Below are 16,492 nucleotides of genomic sequence, written 5' to 3'. Positions count from 1 at the left end.
ATCCCTACACACGGGGACATGTTTGGTTTATGGGCAAGACTTCCCGATAAGAACTGAAAATGGTGGCATTTGACCCATATATGACCTTCCCCTATAGGCGCCAGCCTGGGGAGGGGAGATCGCCCTAAGAGAGCAGGGGCACAGCTTCAGCCCCCAACTGCAGACGAGGCCCTTCCCCCATACTGGCAAGTCTTCGCACGGGCGGCATTAGCCAGGAGCCCCTCCAGGGGGAAGGATGAGGGGAAGAGACTGGGAACAGACGGGGAATTGTAAACCATAAGAACCCTGAGTCAAAGGTCGGCAGGGCCTCAGTTTCTGAGTTGCCTGCTTGGTTACTTCCAAGTGTACTCGTCTTTGCTTCAATAAACTTTTTTTGTTTGTTTGTTTTTTGAGACAGAGTCTCACTCTATGGCCCAGGCTGGAATGCAGTTACACGATCTCAGCTTACTACAAACTCTGCTTCCCAGGTTCAAGTGATTCTTGTGCCTCAGCCTTCCTACTAGCTGGGATTACAGACACCTACCACCAAGCCTGGCTTATTTTCAGTATAGACTGATAATACAAAAAAATGTTGTCCGTGTTGTCCAGGCTGGTCTCAAACTCCTGACTTCAAATGATCTGCCTCCCTAGGACTCCTAAAGTGCTGGGATCACAGGCATGAGCCACCATGCTGGGCCTCAGTAAACTCTAGTTTCTGCCTTAAATCTACTTTCTGTCTCTTGGCTGAATTCTTTCTCCCAAGAAGACAAGAGTACCCTGCCTGGACTCTCTCCATCAGTAACACTGTCTTTCCCTGAGCCCTGGAAGTTTTCCTGCTGTGGGATCCAGAGACAGCCCATCCGTTTGGCTCCATCTGGGATCCTTATCCTGGGGTAGCCTCCACGATGCAGCCACGGGACCTGGAGCTGGTTCCTGGCACTGTCTTTGTGCATCGTGACGAAGGGTCTCCTCCTCTGTCCACCCAAAAGAAGAGCAACTCTGGCTCCCAAAGCATTGTGGAGAATCAAGCAAGGCCCTGGAGGGTGGGCAGGACTCACGCCCACGGCACACAGCGGGGCCCCTCCAGATCCTGTTCATCTCCCTGTTCACTCAAGTGGGTCACTGCTACCTCCAAAATCTCATTTCTCCCACTGGAAAAATAATTCAGAACGAAATCTCCTGCCTACCCAGAAAATCTCTTCACAAGGGCAGCAGAAAAAGTAAATGGTTTGATTACTGAATAAGCATTAAACCAGACTGCATATCCCAGGCAACCCAGTAGAGAACCCCTTGCTCTCGGGTGGGCAGGAACAACATCATCCAAGGAGAAATGAAACATCCACCTTCTGACATGCAGGAAGGTGATCTTGAGACAAGCTCCCAGGCCACGGGAGGCTGCCTCCCTGATGTTCTCCCTGCCTGTGTCCTAGAACACAGGCCTGGTGGGAGGCTCTCTGCTTTCTAAAAACTCATAGATACATTTCAGAGACAAAAGCACTGACAGGGCCCGGCACAGTGGCTCACACCTGTAATCCCAGCACTTTGGGAGGCTGCGGCAGACCATGAGATCAGGAGTTTGAGACCAGCCTTGCCAACATGGTAAAACCCTGTCTCTACTAAAAATACAAAACTTAGGGGGGCACGGGGGTGCGCACCTGTAGTACCAGCTACTCACGAGGCTGAGACAGGAGAATGGATTGAACCCTAGAGGAGGAGATTGCAGTGAGCTAAGAGCACGCTACTGCACTCCAGCCTGGGCAACAGCGAGAGACCATCTCAAAAAGAAAAAGCATCAACAATATTGTGTTTTTGAGAGGAAACACTGAAGAGAGGAATGCGTTCGCTTTCCCTTTTGGCACTAGGGAAATTTAGAATTGATGTTTTTGTTTTTGTTTTGTTTTTTTGAAATGGAGTTTCACTCTTGTTACCCAGGCTGGAGTGCAATGGCGCGATCTTGGCTCACCGCAACCTCTGCCTCCTGGGTTCAAGCAATTCTCCTGCCTCAGCCTCCTGAGTAGCTGGGATTACAGGCACGCACCCCCATGCCCAGCGAATTTTTTATTTTGAGTAGAGACGGGGTTTCACCATGTTGACCAGGATGGTCTCGATCTCTTGACCTCGTGATCCACCCGCCTCAGCCTCCCAAAGTGCTGCGATTACAGGCATGAGCCACTGTGCCCGGCCAGTTCATGTTTATTTTTTAAATTTATATTTATCCTGACAGTAGTCACAGTAGTCTTAAATCAATTTTGTTGATTAACTGATTGAATGCAAAAGTGCCTTGGAAGTTGTGCTTTTGTGTCTGAATACAAATTTCACATGATCTAACTCTGGCTTCAAGAATTTATTTATTTTTAAGTTAATAAAGATTAGATTCCTCGTCTAGATTGTTAATATTTACCTTTGTTTGGAAAACTCTGCCCCTACCGCAAAAGCTCTCTCTCTCTCTCTCTCTTTCCCTACCCCACAAAGAGGCTCCCTTATCTCTTACTTTACATACCGGCCCTAGCCCTCCCGCCGCCCAGCTTCCCGCCCAGCAGTTCAAACTGACCAACAGTTGCCCACCACCTCGGCTTTTGGCTTCCCCACCCCCCAGCCCTTCAGCCCCCTATAAAACAACCCTGCCCCTCTGAGCGGCGCGGCCATTCTCCTCTTCCTCCCGGCTGGTCCGCCCGGAGGCTCTTTCCTCTCAATAAAGCCTGAACTTAAGGAATTTCCTCTAGCCTGCGGTCCGGTTTCTTTCCCAATGAGCCCAGTCTTCCCGCAGAGGGTAGGTTGGACAAATGGTGCCGGAAACCCGGGACGGGAGCTGAGGCCATTGGCCTGGCCACGGCCCCCCTCCCCTACCTACCCAACACTGGCCCTGCCACCTCCACGTTCCGATTAAGGTAAGCCAAGTTTTTTCTTGCTTTGCCTTCCCCCGCTTCCCGTCTCCTCTTCCTACGGCACGGTGCAGTTGCTCCCTCTCCGGCGTTCCGCACGGACTCCTTGCCTAGTCTCGGCCGAGCCAAGGTAGTCTTCCGTTCTGGCTCCAGGAGCCTTCCGAGGGACAGCCGCCAGACGGGGGACGCCCCTCTGACCGCTTCCCTTTCCGTACTTAATTGTACTCCGGGGAATTTGCAACGAATGGGACGCCTTTTCGTTGCATCTGCCCATCCACGCCGGAGAGTCTGTAGCTGCGCCTGCCATGGGAAATTCGGAGTCCAAAATACCTCTGAGCACCCCCCTTGGGTGCTTGCTGCGAATTTTACCAAATTGGGATATTCCCAAACCCTCAGAAAGAAAAAGCTTATCTTCCTGTCTCAGGTGGCTTGGCCCCAATACAAACTCGGTAACCAGTCACATTGGCCCCCGACTGGCACTTTTGATTTCAACACCCTCCGAGATCTCGACGATTTTTGTCGCCGCATGGGCAAGGACAATGAAATTCCTTACGTCCAGGCTTTTTGGGACCTCCGTACCCACCCCGACCTATGTTCTTCCTGCTCCACCTACCAAATCCTCTTATCTCGAACCCCCCGTAAATCTTCCTCCACTACCTCTCCCCCTCCCTACTCCTCACCGGAGGATCTGCCTGAACATCTGTCCTCTCCTGCCAATCTCAGCAACCAGTCGCCATCAACGGCACGCCCTTCCCCCACTCCCTCTGCACCTCCTACCTCAGAGGCCATGCCTCGCTCTCCCTCTACTCCCTCCGAGCCCCCTCCCTCAGAGGCCGCACTTCCTCTTGCCTCTCCGGTGGCGGCCCACACCCACTCCCACCAGCCAGCTATCCTGGCCCCACTCCGAGAAGTGGCAGGCGCAGAAGGTTTAATCAGGGTCCATGTTCCTTTCTCACTCCAAGACCTGTCCCAAATTGAGACACGTTTAGGATCCTTCTCAGCCAACCCGTCCACATATATTAAAGAATTCCAATACCTCACTCAAGCATAAGAAGCCCTAGTCTGGTATACTCGACTAGACCCAGCCTCCCAAAACGGGGCCACTGTATTAGCCTCCCATTTTATCTCCCAATCAGCACCCGACATAAGAAAGAAACTAAAGAAAGCAGAAGAGGGGCCAGAGACTCCCATCCAAAACCTGGTAAAAATGGCCTTTAAAGTATTCAATGCCAGGGAAGATGCGGCTGAGGCTGCCCGCCAAACTCGCATGAAGCAGAAGGCTGCCCTCCAGACCCAAGCCCTAGTGGCGGCTCTAAGGCTGGCAGGGAACCAGAAGCCCAAGGCCGAAACCCATGCCCCTCCAGGGGCATGTTTCAAATGTGGAAAGGAAGGACACTGGTCCCGAGCCTGTCCACAACCACGGCCACCAACTAAGCCTTACCCTATCTGTCGGCTCCCGGGACACTGGAAGTCAGACTGCCCCAGCTTCCCCAGGGTGCCGGTTCCTCAAAACAGACACACTGGTGTTACACAGCCGGCAGTCACCCTCAGTATGGAGGAGCCTGCTTGCCAGGAGCCGACCTCCGAGGGAGCTCCGTTCCCCAGTCTACTAGGGCTGCTAGATGACTAGCGGGGCCCTGGCTTTCCGACTCCGGTTACCCTCGCCGAGCCTAGGGTCACAAGACATGGGGGCTACCTACTCCGCAATTCCTTCTTATTCTGGCCATCTCACCCCTTCCCAGGTCTTAGTCATGGGAATCGATGGGACCCCGAGTATCCCCTACCAAACCCCACCACTCATGTGCTCATATAACTCCACTCCATTCACCCACTCCTTTTTAGTAATCCCCACCTGCCCAGTTCCCCTTCTGGGGCGAGACATCCTTTCAAAGCTGAAGGCCGTCATAACCTTCCCCACCGCCAGCCCACATAGCCTTTTTCTCCTAGCCCTCAATACTCTGCCTCGGAACTCCAGGCCCTCCAGTCTACCCCCGGGGTACGGTTCAAGGATGACTGGGCCTTCAAGCATAACCTCCTCATCCTCCCTGAAAAGCAAAGGTACCAGATAATCCAAGACATCCACAATCCACTCTACATTGGGCCTAAAGCCTTATACCGATTCCTCAACCCACTTTTTCACCCTCACCATCTCCTCAGTACCATACAGGAAGTCCAGTCCTCATGTACTGTCTGCGCGAAAACTAATTCCCAGGGTTCCTGTCATCCCCGGCGCCAGCTTCATCAGCTACGCGGGTTCCTACCTGGCCAAGACTGGCAAATTGACTTCACCTATATGCCAAAGCACAAACAGTACCGGTATCTGCTAACCATTGTTGACACTTTTTCAGGCTGGATTGAAGCTTACCCCACAGCCTCTGAGTCTGCCGGGACAGTAGCCACTCATCTCATTCAAGACATCATCCCACTCTTTGGACTCCCAGCTACCATACAGTCAGACAACGGCCTAGCCTTTATCTCCAAAGTCACTAATGCCGTTTCTACCTCTCTAGGAATTCAGTAGAAGCTACATGCCGCCTACCATCCCCAGTCCTCTGGTAAGGTAGAACGGGCCAATGGCCTAATAAAGGAGCATCTGACCAAGCTCATGCTTGAGCTCCGCCAATCCTGGGTAACCTTACTTCCTATCACCCTCACCAGAGTAAGAGCAAGCCCCCGGGGCCCATCACAGCTTAGCCCATTTGAGCTGCTGTATGGTTGCCCCTTCCTGCTTTCAACTCCCCCACCGCCAGAGACTACTCCTCTAGACAGCTACCTCCCCTACTTTACTCAGGATTAGGAGGAGGGGCACTAGTCCACTCTCACCTGGCCATAGCCCGACTGACCTCACAACTCCAAGCGGCTATTGATGACTCTACTGAGTCTTTAGCATCACTCCAACGACAGATCACCTCAGTTGCCCAAGTTGCCTTGCAGAACCGAAGAGCCCTGGACCTGCTCACTGCTGAACGAGGAGGGACCTGTATCTTCCTACAGGAAGAGTGCTGTTACTACATCAATGAATCCGGCCTAGTAGAAACCCGAATCGAGAGCCTCCAGAAACTCAAAACTAACCTGCAGAGTCAGAAGTTCTTGGCTGAAGCCACGGCGTGGTGGTCTTCCTCTATGTATACCCTCTTGTCCCCATTGCTTGGGCCCCTAGTAGCTGTTTGCCTAATCTTACTTATTGCTCCTTGCTTTCTACAGTTCCTATAGCGGCGCTTTCAAGAACTGACTCGAGTCACCATCCACCAGATGCTGCTCCAACCCTACCCTGAACGAGTGCAAGAAACAGACCTCTCCCCGAACATCCAGGCTCGTTAAGAAAAGAGACCTCTTCAGAACCCCCATCGACCCTTGTCAGCAGGAAGTAGCTAGAGAGACAACCGACGCCCCTGACCCCCTCTTTTTCTTTTCTTTAAGGAGTCGGGAATGTTTGGAAAACTCTGCCCCTACCGCAAAAGCTCTCTCTCTCTTTCCCTCCCCCACAAAGAGGCTCCCTTATCTCTCACTTTACATACCGGCCCTAGCCCTCCCGCAGCCCAGCTTCCCGCCCAGCAGTTCAAACTGACCAACAGTTGCCCACCACCTCGGCTTTTGGCTTCCCCACCCCCCAGCCCTTCAGCCCCCTATAAAACAACGCTGCCCCTCTGAGCTGCGCGGCCATTCTGCTCTTCCTCCCGGCTGGTCCGCCCAGAGGCTCTTTCCTCTCAATAAAGCCTGAACTTAAGGAATTTCCTCTAGCCTGCGGTCCGGTTTCTTTCCCAGTGAGCCCAGTCTTCCCGCAGAGGGTAGGTCGGACAACCTTTATGTATTCAAAACACTTTCCGCTCACCTTGGAGGACCCCACACCTTATTGCTTCTTAATCTTTTATTTTTATTTCAGACAGAGTCTCACTCTGTCACCCAGGCTGGAGTGCAGTGGCGTGATCTCGGCTCACTGCAACCTCTACCTCCTGGGTTCAAGCGACTCTCCTGCCTCACCCTCCTGAGTAGGTGGGACTACAGGCATGCGCCACCACGCCCAGCTAATTTCTGTATTTTTGGTAGAGACGGGGTTTCTCCAGGCTGGTCTTGAACTTGCCACCTCAAGTGATTCACCCGCTTTGGCCTCCCAAAGAAAAATGATGAGACAAGTCTCAGTCACCTGAGCAGGTTTATTTGCCAAAGTTAAGCATGTGCACCCAGGAGACAGGTCTCAGGCTTTCTCTGAAGATGATTTTGAGGGCTCCAAATTTAAAGAAGGAAAAACAGGATATTGAAAAGTGCACAATTTTTGTGCAAGAGGAAGGTTGGGAAAAATAGTCATTCATGTCTTTGTCTGGCTCAGTGAATCCATATTTTTACATAAGATCACAAAGACAAATGGGGCAGAGGTAAAATACGGGGATCTGCACTTAAGATGACAGGGACAGAATGGGGCTGGGGAGCAATAATCAGGTGGTATGCACTCGTGTCTGATGGGCCGGGGTGACTGCACCTGGAAGGATGAGCCATCCACTTACATTGCCATGGAGAAACCTGAACAGAAACACCTGAGGGTGAAGATCTTGGAGCTCACTAGGAATGTCCTCATGGGCAAAATATTGGGGAGGCGTGTAGCTTTACATCTTGTTGCCATCTTATTTAGAAACCAAGAGGGGAGGCGGGTTTGCATGACCCGATTCCCAGCCTGACTTCTTCCTTTGGCTTACTGAGTTTGGGGTCTCAAGATTTATTTTATTATTATTTTTATTTTTTTGAGATGGAGTCTTGCTCTGTCACCCAGGCTGGAGTACAATGGCCCCATCTTTGCTCACTGCAACCTCTGCCTCCCAGGTTCAAGAGATTCTCCCGCCTCAGCCTCCCTAGTAGCTGAGATTACAGGCACCCACCACCACACCCGGCTAATTTTTGTATTTTTGGTAGAGACGTGGTTTCACCATGTTGGTCCAGGCTGGTCTTGATCTCCTAACCGTGTGATCTGCCCGCCTCAGCCTCCCAAAGTACTGGGATTATAGGCATGAGCCATGGTGCTCAGTTCAAGATTGAATTTTCTTTTGTGGAAGGAAAATAAAATGAAATAAAATAGCACAAACTATAGTTTAAATAATAAGCATAACATAGGTAGTAGTTAAACTTGAAGTAAAGGCCATTTAAGGGTTGTACAAAGGTAAGGAATTTAAGTAACCTCTCCCTGGTGAAGCTGCAAGCTTATCTTGCATTCTGGGCTAGATTATAAGCTGCATTAGGAAAAAAGCAAAGGCAAAGCAGACCTGGCACCACCCTCTCTCTACATAGATGAGAGCCTGGAGCACGTCTTGGGTCTTATCTATGTAGAGAGAGGGTCTGCGCCCCAACATGCTTCTGCATTTCCTGTTCCTCTCATCTCCCTGGGTGTGCTCCCCAGTGTTTCGACCCCTTACCTCAGCTGCAAGGTCATAGAGTTAAATGACCACGAAGCCCACGATTGTAAAACCCGCCTCCTGCCTCAAACCGCATATAAGCTAAACTGCTGCTTTGTTGCTGTCGGTGGCCATTATAACCGTGAGCCTGCTGCTGGCCCGGGCGCCCAAATTAAAGTTCTCTTCGGTCATCATTGGTCTCTTTGTCTTCTCTGTCTGGACTTTCACAGATGACAGGTGTGAGCCACTGTGCCTGGCCTACGTGGCACATTTCCTGATGACCTGGTTCACCATACACTTCCTGGTTACCTTCCCACCGCTCACTGCGCTCCAAAAGCCCAAACCCCGGGTTTGTTGTCTAACCTGAACTCTGACCCCACCTCAGGAGATCCTGATAGATATTTTGGCCAGCCACTGTGGATATAATGAAAACTGTCTTTTGGCTGGGTGCGGTGGCTCACGCCTGTCTTAACACTTTGGGAGGATGAGGCTGGCGGATCACAAGGTCGGGAGTTTGAGACCATCCTGCCCAGTTTTGTGAAACCCCTTCTCTGCTTTTTTCTTTTCTTTTCTTTTTTTAATAAAGACAGGGTTTCACCATGTTGGTCAGGCTGGTCTTGAACTCCCGACATCAGGTGATCCGCCCGCCTTGGCCTCCAAAGTGCTTTTTGGAGTTTTTTTTTGTTTTGTTTTGTTTTTTTTCAAAACTTTCTCAAAACTGTCTTTTTCTGTTGTTAATCTGTCTGGTCAGTCGATTTCCAGGTCCAAGGTGCCTCAAGCAGTAGAGTAGAGGAAGTGCTTTGCTCTGTTTCGTTTCCTTCCTCTATATTAGTGTAAGTATGTCTCACTCTGGGTGTCCTGTACTTGCATTTTTATTAGCTAAATCTAGTAACGCTATGCCAAGTGTAAGTAGTTTCTCTGGATGTATGAGTTTCATCTCACAAATCTTTTTTTTTTTTTTTTTGAGACGGAGTTTCGCTCTTGTTACCCAGGCTGGAGTGCAATGGCGCCATCTCGGCTCACCGCAACCTCCACCTCCTGGGTTCAAGCAATTCTCCTGCCTCAGCCTCCCGAGTAGCTGGGATTACAGGCACGGGCCACCATGCCCAGCTAATTTTTGGTATTTTTAGTAGAGACGGGGTTTCACCATGTTGACCAGGATGGTCTTGATCTCTTGACCTCGTGATCCACCCGCCTCGGCCTCCCAAAGTGCTGGGATTACAGGCGTGAGCCACCGCGCCCGGCTCATCTCACGAATCTTTATATTACTGCTCCTAAATTCTAATCTAGAGAAAGCCATTACTTTTCAACAGTAAAAATAGTCTGAATTAAGGCTTCCCGATGTATACTTCCTTCTTTCCCAGGGTCGATGAAGTAGAGAAGAATGAAAGCAATTAACAAACCTGGACAATCCACTGGAAGCAGTTCCTGCTGCCCCCTGCTCAGCACAAAATCCAGGGGCGACTCCTCCTCCCCAGCTGCTCTACTCCAGGCCACTGTCTTCTCTAACCCTCCTCAATGAACCCTGCCTCTGTTCTTGTCAGACTGCAAGCTACAGAATAACTGGGGAAATACTTTTTAAAAGCATAAATCAGACCACATCAGGCTCTTCAACATGAAAATGTGGGCCACAGTCCTTGGCCCAGCCCCATCAGTCCCCATCATCCCCATCATCCCCCATTAGTCTCTATCAGACCCCAACATCCCCATCAGACCCATCAGATCCCATCAGATTCCATCAGACCCATCAGACCCCAACATCCCCATCAGTCCCCATCATCCCCCATTAGTCTCCATCAGACCCCAACATCCCCATCAGGACCCAACATCCCCAACAGATCCCATCATCTCGATCAGACCCATCAGACCCCATCAGTTCCCAAGGGTGGCAGGCCCCCCCCATCAGACACCCTCAGTCTATCAGTCCTCATTAGTCCCCATCAGCTCCCACCAGTCCTCATCAGTCTCTGTCAGTCCCCATTAGTTAACATCAGCTTCCACCAGTCGTCTCTGTCAGTCCCCATTAGTCCCCATTCATCCGACGCATCAGAACTTTCTGGCATGTCTTGGAGGGTGACATCACACAGACCCCAGCTCATTTTTCCTCACATTTGCCCATGAATCCAGCAGGCCCTGGGTGGGCGCCTGCCATGTTTAGGAGTCACAGGTCCTATGTTTCGAAGTGCTCCTGGCAGCACCACTCCTCCTAAGTTGTGACTGGCTCCTATGTGGAGGAGAGGGGTCTATGTTTTGCCCCTGACTCTCGGCGGCTGTGACTTGGCAGAAGCAACGTGGCGACACAGTTTCCTCTTGTCTATCCAGGACACCAGCTCTCCAAGCCCAGCCTCCAGGTAGTATGCAGGCACTGCAGACAAGCGTGGGTGGGCCACCCAGCGATGGACCCCAGGTGCATCATGAGCAGCCCTCAGATCCCCCCTGGCCCCAGGGGTGTGACCATGATGGAGAGACCCTGAGGGCCGCCTGGAGGTGCCAGGCCACCCAGAACCTGGGAAGAGCACAATGAGGAGCACTGTTGTTCCACCCACAACGCTGGGGCAATCTGTTGCACAGTGAATAACTGGAGCTGTCCCGGGAACTGGGGACTCGCAGATGGAGCTGTTACCAGAGTCCACATTCAGTCCAGAGAGGCGTGCAGGGAGACAGGCAGCCCTGGATGCTCTGTGCTCAGGCCCAAGGGCTGCAGGGCTGGCAGGCCCCTCTGCAGACCTTCTGGGAGGCTGGCGGGGGCTCCGGGATACCTGTGGGTGGGTGTGCCTCAAGCTGGAGATGCCCACAGAGTGTGCAGGGGTCAGATCCTCAGGTCAGTCATCAGGCGGTAGTCCCCAGCCTCGTCTCTCCGGGGATCAATCTGCCATGGGTGTGATTAAATCAGTCATTCCTGTGGAAAAAACAGCCAGTAAGGGAGTACAAGGCACCTGTGGTCCTGGGACCCCGGTGCAGTCCCCTCCCCGGGCTTCCAGCACCCACACCCCATTCTCTCACGTGGCACAGGAACGTCAGAGGATGTGGCCCTGGGGCTTCCCCATCCTCATATGGGAGCTAAGGAAGCACCCCGGTGGGCACCCGCATCCTGCCTGCAGGGTCCCACAGCATATCCCACCAGGCTTCCTCTGTGACAAGCATTTGCTGCCAGCACTGAGTGGAGTCCAGCCAAGAACGCGGCTAAAGCAAAAAGTAGCTGCTGCTTTTCTTTTTTTTTTTTTTCGAGACAAGACTTCTTACCCAGGCTGGAGTGCAGTGGCTTGATCTCGGCTCACTGCAACCTCTGCCTCCCAGGTTCAAGCAATTATTCTGCCTCAGCCTCCTGAGTAGCTGGGACCACAGGCTTGCGCCACCACGATCAGCTAATGTTTGTATTTTTAGTAGAGACGGGGTTTCACTACCTTGGCCAGGCTGGACTCGAACTCCTGACTTCAAGCGATCAACCCACCTCAGCCTCCCCAAGTGCTGGGATTATAGGCGTGAACCACCAGGGCCTCATTCTTGCAGAACTTGATTGCGGTTGTTATGCAATGCCGTATCACATTGCACCACGGCTCACTGCAACCTCCGCCTCCTGGGTTCAGGCAATTCTCCTGCCTCAGCATCCTGAGTAGCTGGGACTACAGGCACATGTCACCATGCCCAGCTAATTTTTTTTTTTTTTTGTATTTTTAGTAGAGACAGAGTTTCACCATGTTGACCAGGATGGTCTCGATCTCTTGACCTCGTGATCCATCCGCCTCAGCCTCCCAAAGTGCTGGGATTACGGGCGTGAGCCACCGTGCCCGGCCTTCAAAGATTTTCATCATGTTGCAATCTACCCTCTCCTTTTTTTTCCCTTGGTGGAGTATATTTTTGTTGTTGTTGTGTTTTGTTTTTGAGACAGGGCCTCACTCTTGCCCAGGCTGGAGTGCAGTGGTGTGATCTTGGCTCACTGCAACCTCCACCTCCTAAGCCATTCTCCTGCCTCAGCCTCCCAAGTAGCCAGGATTACAGGCACACACCACCACGCCCGGCTATTTTTTGTACTTTTAGTAGAGATGGGATTTTACCGTGTTGGCCAGACTGATCTCAAACTCCTAATCTCAAGTGATCTGCCTGCCTTGGCCTCCCAAAGTGCTGGGATTACAGGGATGAGCCCCACTCCCAGCCTGCAAGAGTATTTTTTTTTTCTGTTTTTGAGATGGAGTCTCACTCTGTCACTCAGGCTGGAGTGCACTGGCACAAACTCAGCTCACTGTAACCTCCGCCTCCTGGGTTTAAGCGATTCTCCTGCCTTAGCCTTCTGAGTAGCTGGGATGACAGGTGTGCACTACCACCATGCCTGGCTAATTTCTGTATTTTTAGGAGAGACAGGGTTTCGCCATGGTGGTCAGGCTGGTCTCAAACTACTGACCTTGTGATCCACCCATCTTGGCCTCCCAAAGTGCTGGAATTACAGGCATGAGCCACCATGCCTGGCTGTATTTTTTTTTTTTTTTTTGACACAGAGTCTCCTCTTGTCATCAGGCTGGAGTGCTGTGGTGCAATCTCGGCTTACTGAAATCTCCACCTCCTGGGTTGAAGCGATTCTCATGCCTCAATCTCCTGAAGCTAGGGTTACAGGCATGCGCCACCACACACAGCTAATTTTTGTATTTTTTTAGTAGAGACGGGCTTTCACCATCTTGGCCAGGCTGGTCTCAAACTCCTGAGCTGTGATCTGCCTGCCTCGGCTTCCCAAAGTGCTGGGATTACAGGCATAAGCCACTATGCCTGGCATGCTGGAGTATTTTTAAAGCCAACTCCAATCTTCCTATCCTTTTCCCTGTAAGTACTCTTCTCTCTCATCAAATAAAAATCAAATCGGGGCCAGGTACAGTGGCTCATGCCTATAATCCCAGTGCTTTGGGAGGCCAAGGCAGGACGATTGCTTGAGCTCAGAAATTGGAGACCAGCTTACTCAACATAGCAAGACCCCTGTCTCTACAAAAACTAAAAACTTAGCCAGGTGTGGTGGCACATGCCTGTGGTCCTGGCTGCTTGGGAGGCTGAGGTAGAAGGATCACTGGAGCCCGAGAGTTCCAGGCTGCAGTGAGCCAGGATCATACCGCGCACTCCAGCCTAGGTGACAGAACGAGACCCTGTCACGAACCACCCTCACCGGAAAAAAAAAAAGAAGCAAATCTGCCAGTGCATAAAAGCAGAAAGTAGAAGATGGTTGCCACAAATATATAGGGAGCGTTTTTTAAACCTCGACTTGGCACTGTTTTTGAAAGGATGATTCCAAGTGTGTTAGACCTGTGATGTCCTGACTCGGGCAAAAAGTGGTTTTCTTGTCTGGAGTGGAGCAGGGAGGAGGGTGGGGAGCCTGCTGATCAGCAGCAGGAGCACGGTGTGGGGAGCGGGGTGGGGAGCCCACTGATCAGCAGCAGGAGCATGATGTGGGGAGGAGGGTGGGGAGGAGGTTGGGGAGCCCGCTGATCAGCAGCAGGAACATGGTACGGGGAGGAGGGTGGGGAGCCTGCTGATCAGCAGCAGGAGCACGGTGTGGGGAGGACGGTGGGGAGGAGAGTGGGGAGCCTGCTGATCAGCAACAGGTCCAAGAAAGCTGCATCAGCCTGAGGCTGCGCCCACGGTCAGGGCCCTGGAGGAGACTTTAACTTGAACTGGAACAGCGCATTTGGTTCCAACGAGAACAACAGTTCAGCTACTTACGTGACACAAGTAAGGACAAAAGTAAGTTCATCCCATCTTGATGGGCACCCCAGAACTGAAGTACTCCTGAAGCCCTTCTAACTTCCAAAGGGCAGCAGCTTCTACAGAAGAGCAAGGGTCGGGCACCGTGGCTCACGCCTGTAATCCCAGAAATTTGGGAGGCCGAGGCAGGCGGATCACCTGAGGTCGGGAGTTTGAGACCAGAGTAACCAACATGGAGAAACTTCGTCTCTGCTAAAAATACAAAATTAGCCAGGCATGGTGGTGCCCACCTGTAATCCCAGCTACTCAGGAGGCTGAAGCAGGAGAATCACTTGAACCTGGGAGGCAGAGGTTGTGGTGAGCTGAGATTACACGATTGCACTCCAACCTGAGCAACAAGAGCAAAACTCTGTCTCAAAAAAACCAAAAAAAAGCGACAAGACAGCTGAATTCCTGAAGGGAGGAGGTGCATCGTGGGTGCAGAAACTTGAGGCCCCTCAGACTGAAGGGGGCCTCCTGCAGGGGAGCTGGGTCCCCCTGGGTGATGATTCTGAGTCCCTGGACTGCAGGGTGAGCGGACCCAGCGCTCCAGCACCACAAAGCCTCCCCAGGAAGTGCTGTCCTGGGCCAGCTGTGGTTGCGATCACACTCAGGCTCAGGTGGGTGTGCCTCTGGCTTTTACATCATGGCTGACCCTGCTGGTGGCTTCGCAGAAAGGGAGTTTGTGTGCGGATGCTCAGGCACCTGTCCGGTGCTTGGTGAATGGCGGCACCTGTAGACACGGTCCCAGGTGGGAGCTGTTTAGGTGGGGCGTGTACAGGCCTGGGCTGGAGCAGAAGGCCTTTCCAGCTGCCTCCCTCTGTCTGCCCACCCTCCTCAGAGCCTGGGGCGCTGGCCTCTCTGTATCTCTCCTCTCCACTCTTATCTGACTTGCTCCCACATTCTCCCTACATCTGGCCCAAAAATACACTTGGTGGCGGTCCCACCATCACACTCAGGCTCCGGAGCCCATGGTCCCCGGTCTTGCCTCCTGCTACGATGCTTTCCACGGCAGTGGTGGGGAAGGGAGGTTAGAACCCCATCTCCGTGGGTAGAGGGCAGGAATTAGGGAAAAGGGGGGCCGTGAGGCTCCCAGGCCTAGGGTTGGAACAGAAGCTGGGTGGTGTAGGGCTGTTAGGGTACAGGACCCCAGGTGCTGGGACGTGGGGAGCAGGACTGTGTCCGTTGCTCCAGAAAGTACAAGCGACACAATGTAGAAAATGGGGTTCAGTCAGAACTGGAGGGGTTCAGGGAGCCATTGAGTAGGGGAGAGGAGCCCAGATGGGGTTCGAAGGCCACCTGCCAGTCCTGGTTGTGAGGTACCTGCTTGCTGAGGGGCAGGAGGCTATGGCCTGTCTCCCGGTTTAAGTGTAAACATCCCAGCAAGGTCAGAGCGCAGAGTAGGGGGCTGTGCGATCTTTCAGAGGGACGCTGGGCGTTACCCAAGGCCAGGGCTGCAGAGCTGGGCTGAAAGCTCGAGTTCTCAGAACCAGCCGACTAAGAAGGGAGGAAGCAGGTCTGGGTTCTGCCCCCGAGCACTGAACCCCACGGTCTCGCAGGGGGCGCTGGAGAAGCGTGAAAGGCAGAGGCGGGGGTCCCCACTTAGGGACCGGTCAGTTCCACACGCGGCTTTCCAGGCTCCTGGGCGGCACTCGACGAAACGTTCCAGAAACACCGATGGGAAGGTCCCAAGTTAGTTCCCAACGGCCCTGAGGACGCGCAGGGGAACGCAGAGCCGCTAATCCCGCCTCGCCCGACGAGGCCAGCACTGCTGCTAGTAGGAAAGCGCGTGAGTCCGGAACGGCGCCTCCTCCTGGGCCTGCGGGAGACCCCCTGTCGCACCCCCCAGCCCGCTCCAGACCGTCGGGGGACCCAGTGCGAGGACGCCCCAAAACGTCACCTCTGAAGTCTCCCCTAGCCACGTCGCCAGAGCAAAATTCAAACCCCGCAGTTTTGGCAAATTTCCGAGGCCCTCCCGGGCAGGAGAAGCAGCTGGAATCCCAGGACACTGTCCTGGGATGCGGACCGAGAAGAAGCCGGTCAGAACCGGAGCCGCCCAGATTCTCCCAGGAAGCCCAGGCCGGTGGGCGCCCCGTCTCCCGGGCCTTGCTCGCCGGTGGGGGCACCCCGGCTCCGCGCGGGGCTCCAGGCCCTGGGCCCTGGTTTGCGGGGGGAGCGGGAGCGGGGACTACGGGCTTCTCATCTGCATGTGGGGTTCGGCCTTGAAATGTAGCGGAGAACGTTAAAAACAGGAGTCAGATGTCGGTCGGGTCTGCCAGGCCCTGAGGTCTGAAATCGCAGAGGAATCCGCACCGCGTGTCTCCGGCAACCCGGGTCCAGTCTGCGGGGGGCGCCTCCGATTCCGCCCACCCTGCCCGGGACGCCGCGGCCCCCGAGGCCCCCGGAGCAGGCCCGCCCCGCCCCAGCACCGCCCCAGCACCGCCCCAGCACCGCCCCCTCGTCCTGCCCCATCCCCATCTGCCCCTCCTCCCTCCCCCGAACCTCCCGACCCCAGCCCCGCCCCTGCCC

At 53.4% G+C, this 16,492-nt stretch overlaps 1 long non-coding RNA gene across 1 annotated transcript; it reads right to left on the bottom strand.

Annotated features, from left to right (window-relative positions):
• Positions 1 to 6,997: 6,997 nt before the first annotated feature.
• Positions 6,998 to 16,382, bottom strand: LOC128931319 (uncharacterized). The gene is made up of 2 exons (XR_013521769.1): positions 15,287 to 16,382; positions 6,998 to 11,141 (listed from the first exon to the last, which is right to left on the bottom strand). It is a non-coding gene; the product is annotated as an uncharacterized LOC128931319 (long non-coding RNA).
• Positions 16,383 to 16,492: the final 110 nt, after the last annotated feature.

Source organism: Callithrix jacchus, chromosome 1 (assembly GCF_049354715.1).
Source record: "Callithrix jacchus isolate 240 chromosome 1, calJac240_pri, whole genome shotgun sequence".
Taxonomy (NCBI): Eukaryota; Metazoa; Chordata; class Mammalia; order Primates; family Cebidae; genus Callithrix; species Callithrix jacchus.
The sequence above is the reverse complement of the archived record's forward strand: the minus strand, read 5'-3'. Positions and strand labels throughout refer to the sequence as shown.